This window comes from Pinus tabuliformis, chromosome 3_1 (genome assembly GCF_031772625.1).
Source record: "Pinus tabuliformis cultivar Carrire ecotype Pingquan chromosome 3_1, CPIR1, whole genome shotgun sequence".
NCBI classification, from domain to species: Eukaryota; Viridiplantae; Streptophyta; class Pinopsida; order Pinales; family Pinaceae; genus Pinus; species Pinus tabuliformis.
This window is the reverse complement of record NC_142301.1, coordinates 69,365,004-69,376,207: the sequence shown is the minus strand read 5'-3', so window position 1 is coordinate 69,376,207 and position 11,204 is coordinate 69,365,004.

Genomic DNA, 11,204 nt, shown 5'->3' with positions numbered 1-11,204 from the left:
GTCGGGGGACGCAGGTTGCCTTCAGGCCACCTGCGTCCCGGCGCACTGTGTGCCAAACGCGGGGTGCGTCCTCCGCAAAACGCGGGTTTTGAAACCCCAAACTCCCAAACCAACCATTGAAATTCCTCAAAACTAATTTTAATGCCTGTTTATTCATGTGTAGGGAACTTATCATGCTGGATTGGAGAGAAAGAGAGCATGAGGAGGTTGATGAAGCTGCAATCAATCATCAACCTTCCCTCGATGCCCTAAGAGGATGTGGTTTATACAAATACTGGTCCATTCCCGGTATGAGAGCTCAGGTAAGGTTCTTGGAGTGGCTGGTCGAGAGATGGAACGTTCAAGAACAATGCTTTTATATCGGCGGGCAACAACTCGAGATAGAGCCTGCTGACATTTACTTTCTTACTGGCTTGCCGAACAGAGGTGAGCAACTCAACCTGGCTGGGACTAGGCCGGGTGGCCAATCCCTTGATAGTCTCTGAGCAGATTGGTGCCTACCTGATCGAGAGCACAAGAAAGGCATAGAGATCAAATATGTCTCTCAATGTGAACTCATGGTCTTGGCTTTCACTGTGACCAGAATTTGTGGCTCAGCCACTTTACATATTGCTACTGGGTCTCAATTTCGGATGGCAATTGATTGTCTCCAAGGCACCATTTTCAACTGGTGTGATGCACTGTTGGCTAACTTGAAAGTCCAACTGACCAAGGCAAAGACCGGCAGACTAAAGACCTTTGGATATGGGCCTATAGTCGTGAGCTTTGCCTTAGAGAGGATACCAATGCTGATCCCTCAGCATCTCACTGTTGATATTTCGGGTCCTCAGGAGCCAAAGCTGGTACGATGGGTTGCTGTGATGGCCCGGCATCCGGACGAGGGTGCGGCAGTTGTTCGATTCACTGACAGTTATTTTCACTGGTTAGAGGACCAGGTGTTTGCGATTCAGGACTTTCCGTATGCCGGAATAGATTTTCGAGGTGATCCGGACATGGTTCTTCCACAGGGAGAACAATGGGATGACAGAGGTACTTTATTTTTCACGAGTTTTCAAATTATGTATTTTTTTCGTTTTTTATATATATCGTCTCAAACTGACAGTAAAATTTTCAAAATGCAGATGTTGGTCCACAGCGTCCAGCCAACCTCCGGCTTTTCGAGAGGCGACATCCAGTTGCACCGCTACCGGCCCCACAGGACGCGGCGGCTGCGGAGGTACTGACTGAGTTGGAGCATGATCTACAGCGTCTGACGGCGGATATACCGGAGACATCTATGGATGATATTCCTATCAGACTTCAGCGCTACGTAGTCGCGGTCCCTGGACCGTTGAGGAGATTTTTGCGCAAAGTAGCCCGTGCAGTGGTGTCGTACAGGGAGCACCACCAGTGATTGGCTAGTCACTTTGTAGACACATGTGACATTTTTGTCTTTTTGTACTTATCATTTTGCCGATCATAAGGTGTTTTTCAACCTATGATCGAAGACGATGTATATTTTTTGACACACTCCTATCTATATATATATCACTATTACCGGCTTATCTTGTTTAACATGTATGATGAAATGTTTTTTAAATTTACTTGCATGATTATCGTAAATGTCTGTCCAACACTCGAGAAGCAATTGCATCTGCTAATGTATTTAAGGACCTTGGAATATGCTGATATTCAATGTAATCAAATTCACGTTCCAAGAGACGCACTCTCAAAAACAACCTTAATAACACAGGATTTCTAATGGCATAAACTCTATTAAGCTGTAATACAACAAGTTCAGAATCTAACCTCACTATCAAACGTCGAATTCCAAATGAAATAGATTCGGATAATAATTCAACCACTGCACTGTATTCTGCAATGTTATTCGTTGTTTGACCGAGGCTTACCCCATGCATAGAAACTAACTCGTCAGAGGGTGAATAGATAACCCAAGCTGCGGAAGAGATATTCCGTGTATTACGACAAGCACCATCAGCAAATCCAATGTATGTTTGGAGGGGCGTCGACATCTACAATATCAAGAGCAAAACCAAGATAAGCCAGAATAACGACGAAAAACACACTCACTAAGCTAAGCACACTGACTAACTAACAATCAAACTAGCTAGAAAGAAAACCTAACCTAACTAAAAATTCTCCATACCCACCATTTAAGCATAATACCTCTTTAGGTAAAGTCCATTTCTGGGTTTATCCAAAGAGTTCCCATCAAAATCTACTAGCTCATAAGCCCCTTTTGCTAGCTTTCGCTTTACAATATAGGGTCCATGCCACATAGGAACGAATTTTCCAGCACCTAGCTTATCGTTAGCTTGATCATATAAGAGCACTAGGTCTCCCTCCGAAAAATTTCGAGGGGTCACATTTCTATCATACTGAGCTTTCATTCGCTTCGCGTGAGTCTCGATTGCCAATGTAGCGTCACGTCGAGTCTCATCTAATTTAGCTAAGTACAATAAACGTTTCTCCTCTTCGGAAGTAGCTGGAAGTAATTCGACAACCATTTGAAGTGATGGGATTTCACATTCAATGGGTAACACTGCTTCTAAGCCATAAACTAGCTGGAAAGGAGTGAACCCTGTTGAGGTTTTCACTGAGGTTCGGTATGCCCATAGCGCCGAAAATAACATGTTGTGCCAATTCGACCGATGAATACCAATGGTTCGTCGGATCATGATAACCAGAACTTTGTTGATAGACTCAACCAAACCGTTGGCTTGCGGATAATAAGGAGTAGAGCTGTCATGGCGCAAACCAAGCTGGCTTGTAAGTTCAGTCATCATGGTGTTTCGAAAATGGCTTCCATGGTCAGTAATAATTGCTTGTGGGACACCAAACCTAGTTATTATATGATTGAATATGAAAACTGCAGCTGTTTTGCCGCTTGCGTCGAATGTAGGCATCGCCTCGGCCCATTTAGTGAAATAATCAACCGCGAGGATGATATACGCATGCCCCCCGGCCGAGTGAGGGTTACAAGTAATAAAGTCGATACCCCATTTGGCGAATGGACCAACGACAATTATAGGGTGGAGAGGAGCAGGTGGTGCGCGCATCTTTCGATCAAACACTTGGCAGTTGTGGCACTTCCGGACTGCAATGATACAATCTTTAAACATAGATGGCCAGAAGTAACCAGCGCGCAACACCTTCTGAGCTGTGGCATACCCAGACATATGACCGCCACATGCTCCAGAGTGACAATCATTCAAAACTCTCTCAGCCTCTTCGTGAGTTAGACAACGTCGAAAAACTAAGTCTGCCCCCCGGCGATAAAGTGTATCTCCAATAATTTTGTATTGCTGGGATTGAAACCTAATTTTTCGTTGTTCCTCTTTGGAAGCTTCAGGCCGAAAGGTTTGGGTTTGGAGATAGATGATTATATCCCCGAACCACGGATCTAAAGTACTGATAAGAAACAAAGATTCGTCCGCAATGGACTCTTCTGCCACAGTCTCTGTGTCAGTACGCGGGAAATCACACATCAATTCCGCAAAGACTAAGGATTTCTTAGACTTGGACTTCTCGAACTCCAAGTCGAACTCTTGAGGATAACGATCCATTTAGAGTACTTGCCCCCTAGCAATTGTTTTGTCAAAATGTAAATCATAGGGTTGCAATCCGAAATAACTGTAGTTTTACGGAGAAGAATGTAGTGACGAAAACGCTGGACAGCTTGAACGGCTGCCAGGGCCAATTTCTCCACATGCGAATATTTTAACTCAGTGGGATTTAAAGTTCGACTGAGATAATATATCACATGTTCTGCTCCGAATTCATCTTCTTGAACTAACACCATTCCAATAGTGGAATATGAAGCTGCGAGGTATAAGAAGTAGTCCTGGTTGTAGTTGGGAGGATGCAACAACGGTGCATGGGTCAACGCGTGTTTAAGTGCATCAAAAGATTGTTGGGCAATCTCGTCCCAAAAGAATTGAACGTTCTGTTTCAACAACCGTGTAAAACCTTTAGTGACCTCGGCGTAGTTTGGGATGAATCGACGTAAAAAGTTCGCTTTCCCTTGCAAACTTTGGAGTTGGCGCAAACTCGAAGGAGGAGGCAATTTGATGATCGCTTCGACTTTCGAGGGATCGACGCGAATGCCGGCTTTTGAAACAACAAATCCCAGCAATCGACCTGTTTCTATACAGAAAACACACTTGTGGGGATTCAAACGGATTCGATAATGCCTACACCTCATAAAGATTGCTCGTAGGTGGTCAAGGTGATCAGCTCGTCGTAAAGAATGAGCAGGCAAATCATCGAGATACGGTTGCACAATGTGCTTGATGTCGTGAAATGCGTAAGACATCGCCCGTTGAAAAGTGGCCCCGGCATTCTTGAGCCCAAAAGGTAATTTGCAATAAGCAAATGTCCCCCATGGACAAATGAATGCCGTTTTTGGTTGGTCGGCAGGTAGAATATTGATTTGATTATAGCCCGAAAAACCATCCATGAAGGAAAACATTTCACTTCCGGCACAATCATCAATAATTTGATCGATATAAGGCGTAGGATAGTTGTCTTTTGGACAAGCTCGATTGATATCCCTATAGTCGATACAGATTCTTATTGTTCCTTGTTTCTTGTTGACCGGAACAATATTCGATACCCAATCCGTTAACGGGATCGGATAAATGAAACCTGCTTTCAACAGCTTTTCGACTTCTGCTTTAATCGCAGCCGCTTTTCGAGGGTGAATCTGACGCAACCGTTGCCGAATGGGTTTAGCATCCGGGTAGGTTTTGATTTCATGAACAACAATGGCAGGATCGATTCCCGGCATTTCCTCGTAAGACCATGCAAACACATCGCGGAATTCTTGGAATAGGGCCTTGTAAGTTTGGATTTCTTCTTCTGTACATGAGGCACCTATATGAATGTTCTCCTCAATTCCGGGCTTCACTGAAATATCAATGGGAATAGTACGAGAAATATTCCCTAAATTCAACTCTGAATCAGAATGTTTCGTTGGATCCTGAGCGTCTTTGACATATTCAGCGGTAAAGATAGATGAAAAATCATTTTCAAATGCATCATCCTTAGGTAAAAACGAAGATCTGTGATGGAGATCTTCCCATGGTAGATCGTCTACACTTAGGATTTCGCGAAGTTGTTCGTCAGATGACACGACTTCGGGAAACGCTATCCGTTCTAAGGTTGAGGTGAAAAGTGATTCTTCACTGACCACATTCATTTGGTCGACTTCGGTTGAATGAAAGTCGGTAAAAGACATAAGAGCTTCATAAGCAATTTCATATCGACTCAAAGGCATAGCATTACCGAATGAGTCTATCTCAGAGTCAGATGGAACATACCAAGGATCATCATAAATAATGTTTTCTGACGTAATCATATGAATCGTTGCAAACGAAGGTTCTACGCTGAGTGGAGGGAGAGGAAAAGTTCCCAGTAAACCGGAATCCTTAACTAAACCTACACCAACGTCCTATAAGGGATTGTCGTCTTACCGACATGCTGGATACTCTCTGAAGAGGCTGGGTCGGATGAAAAGTATGTCAACTGATCAATAGTCACGATCTTACCGTTGTGTGGAAACTTAATTACTCTGAAGACCGATGAAACGACCGCTGTCATAGCATATGACCAACTTCGACCCAAAAGAAGGTTGTAGTCTAGAGGGGCATCAACCACTTCCACATCCAGACTAACGGTTTTACCTTCTACCCCTATAGGCAATTCCTGTAGAATACCAAATGGACGGAACCCACGGCCATCAAAGGCCTTAAGGATGGTGGGGGATTGGTTCAACGAAGGAGAACCAAGGGATCTCCAACATTGAATTGACATAATACACGTAGAAGCTCCCTCATCAATCACAGTTCGATGAATAGGCCTGTTTTTGACTATCACTGGAATTTGGAAAGCCATTTGATGGGGGAGTCGTGGTGTACTATTTTCTAGATCGAAGATCATTAGATTCGGATCCTGAACGTCAACAGCTCCTATAGCCGACAAAAGCAATTTTCGTTGTGCTGGACATGATTGCAGCACTTCTAACGCCGACATTGCTGAGGGTGAAACAGCTAAGTCCTCAACAATGTTGTAATTCTGGGCCGCTCTCGCATGTGTATTGAAAGCAGACCTTCGGGCGGTTTAATTACTAAGTCTGGGTTAGGTTTCTCGATCTGTAGTGGATCGGAACCAGGAGCTGAGGTTGATGGGTTAGAGTGAGAAGATTCTGCTTCCTTACCATCAACAGGATTCTTACTACCATAATCTTGCGATCGAGTCGCAATCCTTACATGAGACATCATCAAAATGGGTTCTTCACTGGCATTCGAGGAAGAACCTATCATCTTATTCTCCTGCTTCGGAAATGGATTTTTTAACACAGCAGGAGTGGGAGAACCTTTGACTATTTTCACTACCTCGGCCCGATGAGGGCAATCTCTCGTAAAATGATCCTCTTCACAAATAAGACAAGGATATCGAGGTTTGCGCTTTTCGTCATTGGTTTCCGACTTTTCAGTTTTCTCCTTTGGAGCCTTGTCTGCTTTAGCCTTCTTCTTTCCTTTCTTCTTCCACCGTTTTTTGATTTGGCCGTAGATGACTCTACAGCGTGAATATCGGCGGTAAGTTCAGGAGAAGACTCTCCTGTCGGGGAATCGGGCAAAGTGATAATAGGAGTAGTTGAAGCCTTGGAAGACTTCTTCTTGCTCTTTGTATTCACGATACCAATCATACCATCAGCGGCATGAGATCCCGAAGGAGCAGCAGCGATTTGGTTCGACTTTGGAAGATCCGGAATCTTCTCGTGTAATGTACCCGACTGCGTGTAAACTAAGTCAAGGTATTGTGCCTGAGCAATGACTTGCTCCTCAGTAACTACTCCGGCCTTAGCTACATCTTCAGTAATTCTTGGTAATAATGATTTAACAAACCATTCAGCTAAGATTTGGTCCGGGATAAAAACTTTCACTAACCTTCTTCGACGTCTCCACTCATGAATGTGATCTGAAATATACGTGGAGGTTGATTGTTTTAGTGAAGTTAATAACTTCGTACCGTTATCGTATCTGACCGGTAACTGAAAGTGAGTTAAGAACGAGGTAGCTAACTGGCTAAAATTGTAAAAAGAGGCCCGTGGTAACTCAATGTACCACTTGGCCGCGAGACCAATGAGTGTACGCTGAAAAGACGTAAACGGATCGAATCATCCGAGATGGAATTTGAAGCACACCAGAGGTGGTAAGTCATCACGTGATTGGACGGATCCTCTCCAGACTTACCTTCGAACTTGGGTATATCGCTGGGCAACTTATTTGGCATTGACGGCCAGAACGGAAGATATTGAATTGGATCGTTCGTTAGGCGCGTCAAGTCTGGTAAATCCAAAGTTGCGATAAACGGTAACTGCCGGTTAGGATCTCTAAAACTCTGGGTCACAATACCGGCCCCAGGAGGAGGATATCCAGGATAACTAGGAACAGGAGTCGCATTTGGGATATTATATCCTCCTGGAAAACCAGGATTAACCGGACCGTACTGGGGTTGCTGAGGTTGTTGATAAGTGTACCCAGGATACGGTTGATACTGGTAAACCGGTTGTTGGACAGCTTGCCCGGGTTGATACTGTCCCTGGTACGGAGGTTGAACAAATTGAGGTTGAGTAGTAACAACCGTACTTATACCAGGTTGGCCTACAGGCATCTGGACTGTGGTTTGAATCGTAGATCCAGACAACGGTACAGATGTCTGAGGAGTGGTTACAGGGACAGTAGAAACCGGAGCCGTCGATACTCCAGAAGTAAGTATGGTAGATGTGGCGGTAGTTGCTGCAGCCGTTTGAGATGGAGTACTAGGTGCAATTGGCGGCTGAGTAACTACCGAAGTTACAGGGGTCTGAACACTTGACTGGACAGGTTGCGGTTGCTGGGGTGGACCAGGAACTACAGGTTGTCCTGCTTGAGGTACCGACTGTATACTTGGCTGCAACATCTGTTGACCTTGTGACGGATCCCACACTAACATTCCAGGGTATTGACCCATAACAGGTTGAGGGTACTGAGATCCATAGCTGGATTGAGGATAGGGTTGATAATTGTAAGGTGCAGTCCCATATGATTGCCCTTGAGGTGGTTGATAACTTTGACCTGAGTATTGACCTTGAGGTTGATAACCTTGAGGTAAATACGGGTACTGGGGTTGACCTTGACCTTGAGGTTGGTATCCTTGAGGTTGATACCCTTGGGGTTGATACCCTTGGGGTTGCCATCCTTGAGGTTGCCATCCTTGAGGTTGATATTGATACTGAGGTTGACCTTGGGGTACATATTGAGGCTGGGGTTGACCTTGAGGTATGTATTGCCCCATAGGAGCGTACTGACCTTGAGGTTGCCCCCCAGACACGAATGAAGTACCTTGAGGTTGCCCCCCAGGCATTAACGAAGGCTGCCCCCCAGGCGGTAATTGGCCACCTTGAGGTTGGGTAACGGGAACTGATCCTGACATCATGTAAATGTATCCTACACTCAATGGTACATTACCACTGTTTCCAACTAATAAGCCATGATCAATGGGTTGAGGAGATGCTCCCGCAAAGGTACCAGAAAGAGATTGATACCCAGTAGGAACAGAAGGACCGCCATGTAAAAAAGATTCAGGACTTTGTGTAAACACAGATGACTGACCAGACATATTTACAGGAGTATGAATTCCTCCTGGTGGAAAAGGAGTACGAGGTGTAGAAAAACCTAGCCCAAAGTTGTCTAAATAATTGGTTAACGAAAGGTACCAAGTAGTACTTCTAGGAGGACTGTAAAAGATGGATTCACGCTCCCTTAGATCAAGGGTAATTTGTTCTTTAGGATCAGAGACGCCTATTTCTTCCTTTGGAACAAGTTCTTCTATAGCAATCAAACCAACAGGAAGATTTTCGGTGATAATTCTTTCTATTCTCGGTGAATCAGGAACACTAGGAGTCGGAGTAACAGGTTCAGATATTTCTGGTTCTTCGCCTGTATCGCTAGCAGACGAAAAACTACCAACAAGTTCAGAAACTGTAATAGCTTCGGGATTATAACCTGTCTCTAAACTTTGGTAATCTGGATGGACTACCAAGGAAGATTCTCCTTCTTCAGGTGAACCTACTCTACTGCCACTAGGAGGAGTTACAAGGACCTTTAAACCTTCTAAATTACTGGGGTCATCTCGAGGAGGTTCACCCCTAAGTCTACGGGATCTTCTCAACAATTCGGCCACAGAAACAACTTCAGGAGACTGGCCCCGAATTCTATGGGACTGTCTCGGTAATTCCGCCACAGCTAAAAACTTTTAACTACTACACAAGAAAACAAAATAAAATTTCAAATCAAACCACCTAAAGTCTCTAAAGAACCAAACAAATTTGAATCACACGCCTAAAGAATCTAAGGCGTCAAGCCAAACACAAACAGTATCTTCCGGACCAAAAGCGCTAGTTGGTGATTAGGTCCAACCTCGCAGGATTCAGTACAGAAATGGCGGGTGGAACAGTTACGCCGACAACCTGCTTAATGAATAGACTAGACGAAGTTCCTCCACTTTAACCGTCTCGAGTGAAGTGAACCCCCCAGAAAATCCAAGTGAGTATAGCCGACGTCTGCTCCAGGTACAGTGGGACCTTCCCTCCACTGTCACCTTGGGTAGAATCCTAGAGATTATGGTCACTAAGGTTACCAACGGCCACAAGTACACCTGGGGGAACAGTCTAAACTCCGACAGCATGCAAGGGCAGAGTAGCAAGCTCAATCCCCTTACCGGCTCCTTGACAGTAATCCAAGGTTTACCGATAAGTGACCCTTAGCTCCTCGACAATGGTCAATCCGAGGTTTACCGTTTGTAATACGTACTGTCTGGCGTCGTTCCCAACGAGGGGGGAATGATCCCCTCACTGGTTCGGACACGAGCTCGTGCTTCTCCTTTAAGAGGAGCTTTCCCAGAGTGTAAATGTAACAATTGGATTTGATTCTATCACAAGATCGACTACTTGTTTGTTTTACTGCCTTGGAGAGTTAAGTACTCACCTACTCCAAGACACTAGCCTAAGCTATGTTGGTGCTTTAGAGCCCTAGAAAATAAAAGTTACTAGTTCAATTTTACTTTAAGCGTTACTTTTAAGGTTGTTCTTTAAAGTCACAAGGTGATGGAAGTGAAACCAATGGTGTGCAGACTCGACTCCAACCACTACAAAGATGCACCTAAGATGATCTATACTACTTTTGCTTTTTCAATGAAAATCTTTAACTAAGAGAGTTGAGAGAATGCAATTTTTAAAGAAAACAACTTCCTTAGAAAAGACAATCAAAGAAATAATTTTCGTTTTCTTTTCGAGCACACAAACATAACCACTCTTTACTTGCACGAAAAACTCTTTTTCTTTCAAAAACTTTTAAAGCTACTTGAAACAAAACTTTTCAAAGGAGATATTTTTGTATTTTCTATTTTCAATAAAGCATGTAAACCTACCTTTAACAAAAAACAATCTCAAAAGCTATAAAACTATGAAAATTTGACTCACAAGCAAACCAAAAGAGAGATTACTCTAAGTAAACCTAACAAGGCAAAAGCTCATAAAGGCGATTCTAGGATGTTTTACTTGATCAAAATCAAATCAAGGACTAGCTAATGCAGAATCAAAAGACTAGCCAAAACAAAACTCAAATCTTTTTGTTCTTTTCGTAAAATGGAATTCAAGACTTAAATAACAAGCACTTCGAAAATGGCCCAAAAGACAACTTGATGGTAAGTTACTTCTACAGGTAGACTTTAGAACAGGTATGACTTCTTAGAAAGTTGACAAAACCAGAGATATCTAAGGCTTGACAACTCCTACCGCTAAAGTCACTACAAGACCTACTCAAAATCAAACCCTAGGGCTTACACTTCGACGAAATCCACTAAAACACTTAATGCTAATGAAACCAGTTCAGGTGAAGATTCTGGACAAGGGACTGATGAATCTGGGCAGAAAAAACTAAGAAAAAACAAAATCTAAGAGCAAAAAAGGCAAAAAATGGAATTTTCTTAAATTTTGGCAGGGGACGCAGGCAACCCGTTAGCACAGGTGCGGGCCTGCTCTGTGCACACAGCAAAAGTGCATCCAGGGACGCACTGTGCAGCACTCAGAGGGTGCGTCCTACTGAAAAACTCAAGAAAACCAAAAATAAAACTAATCCTAAGCTAACCCACCCAGAGAC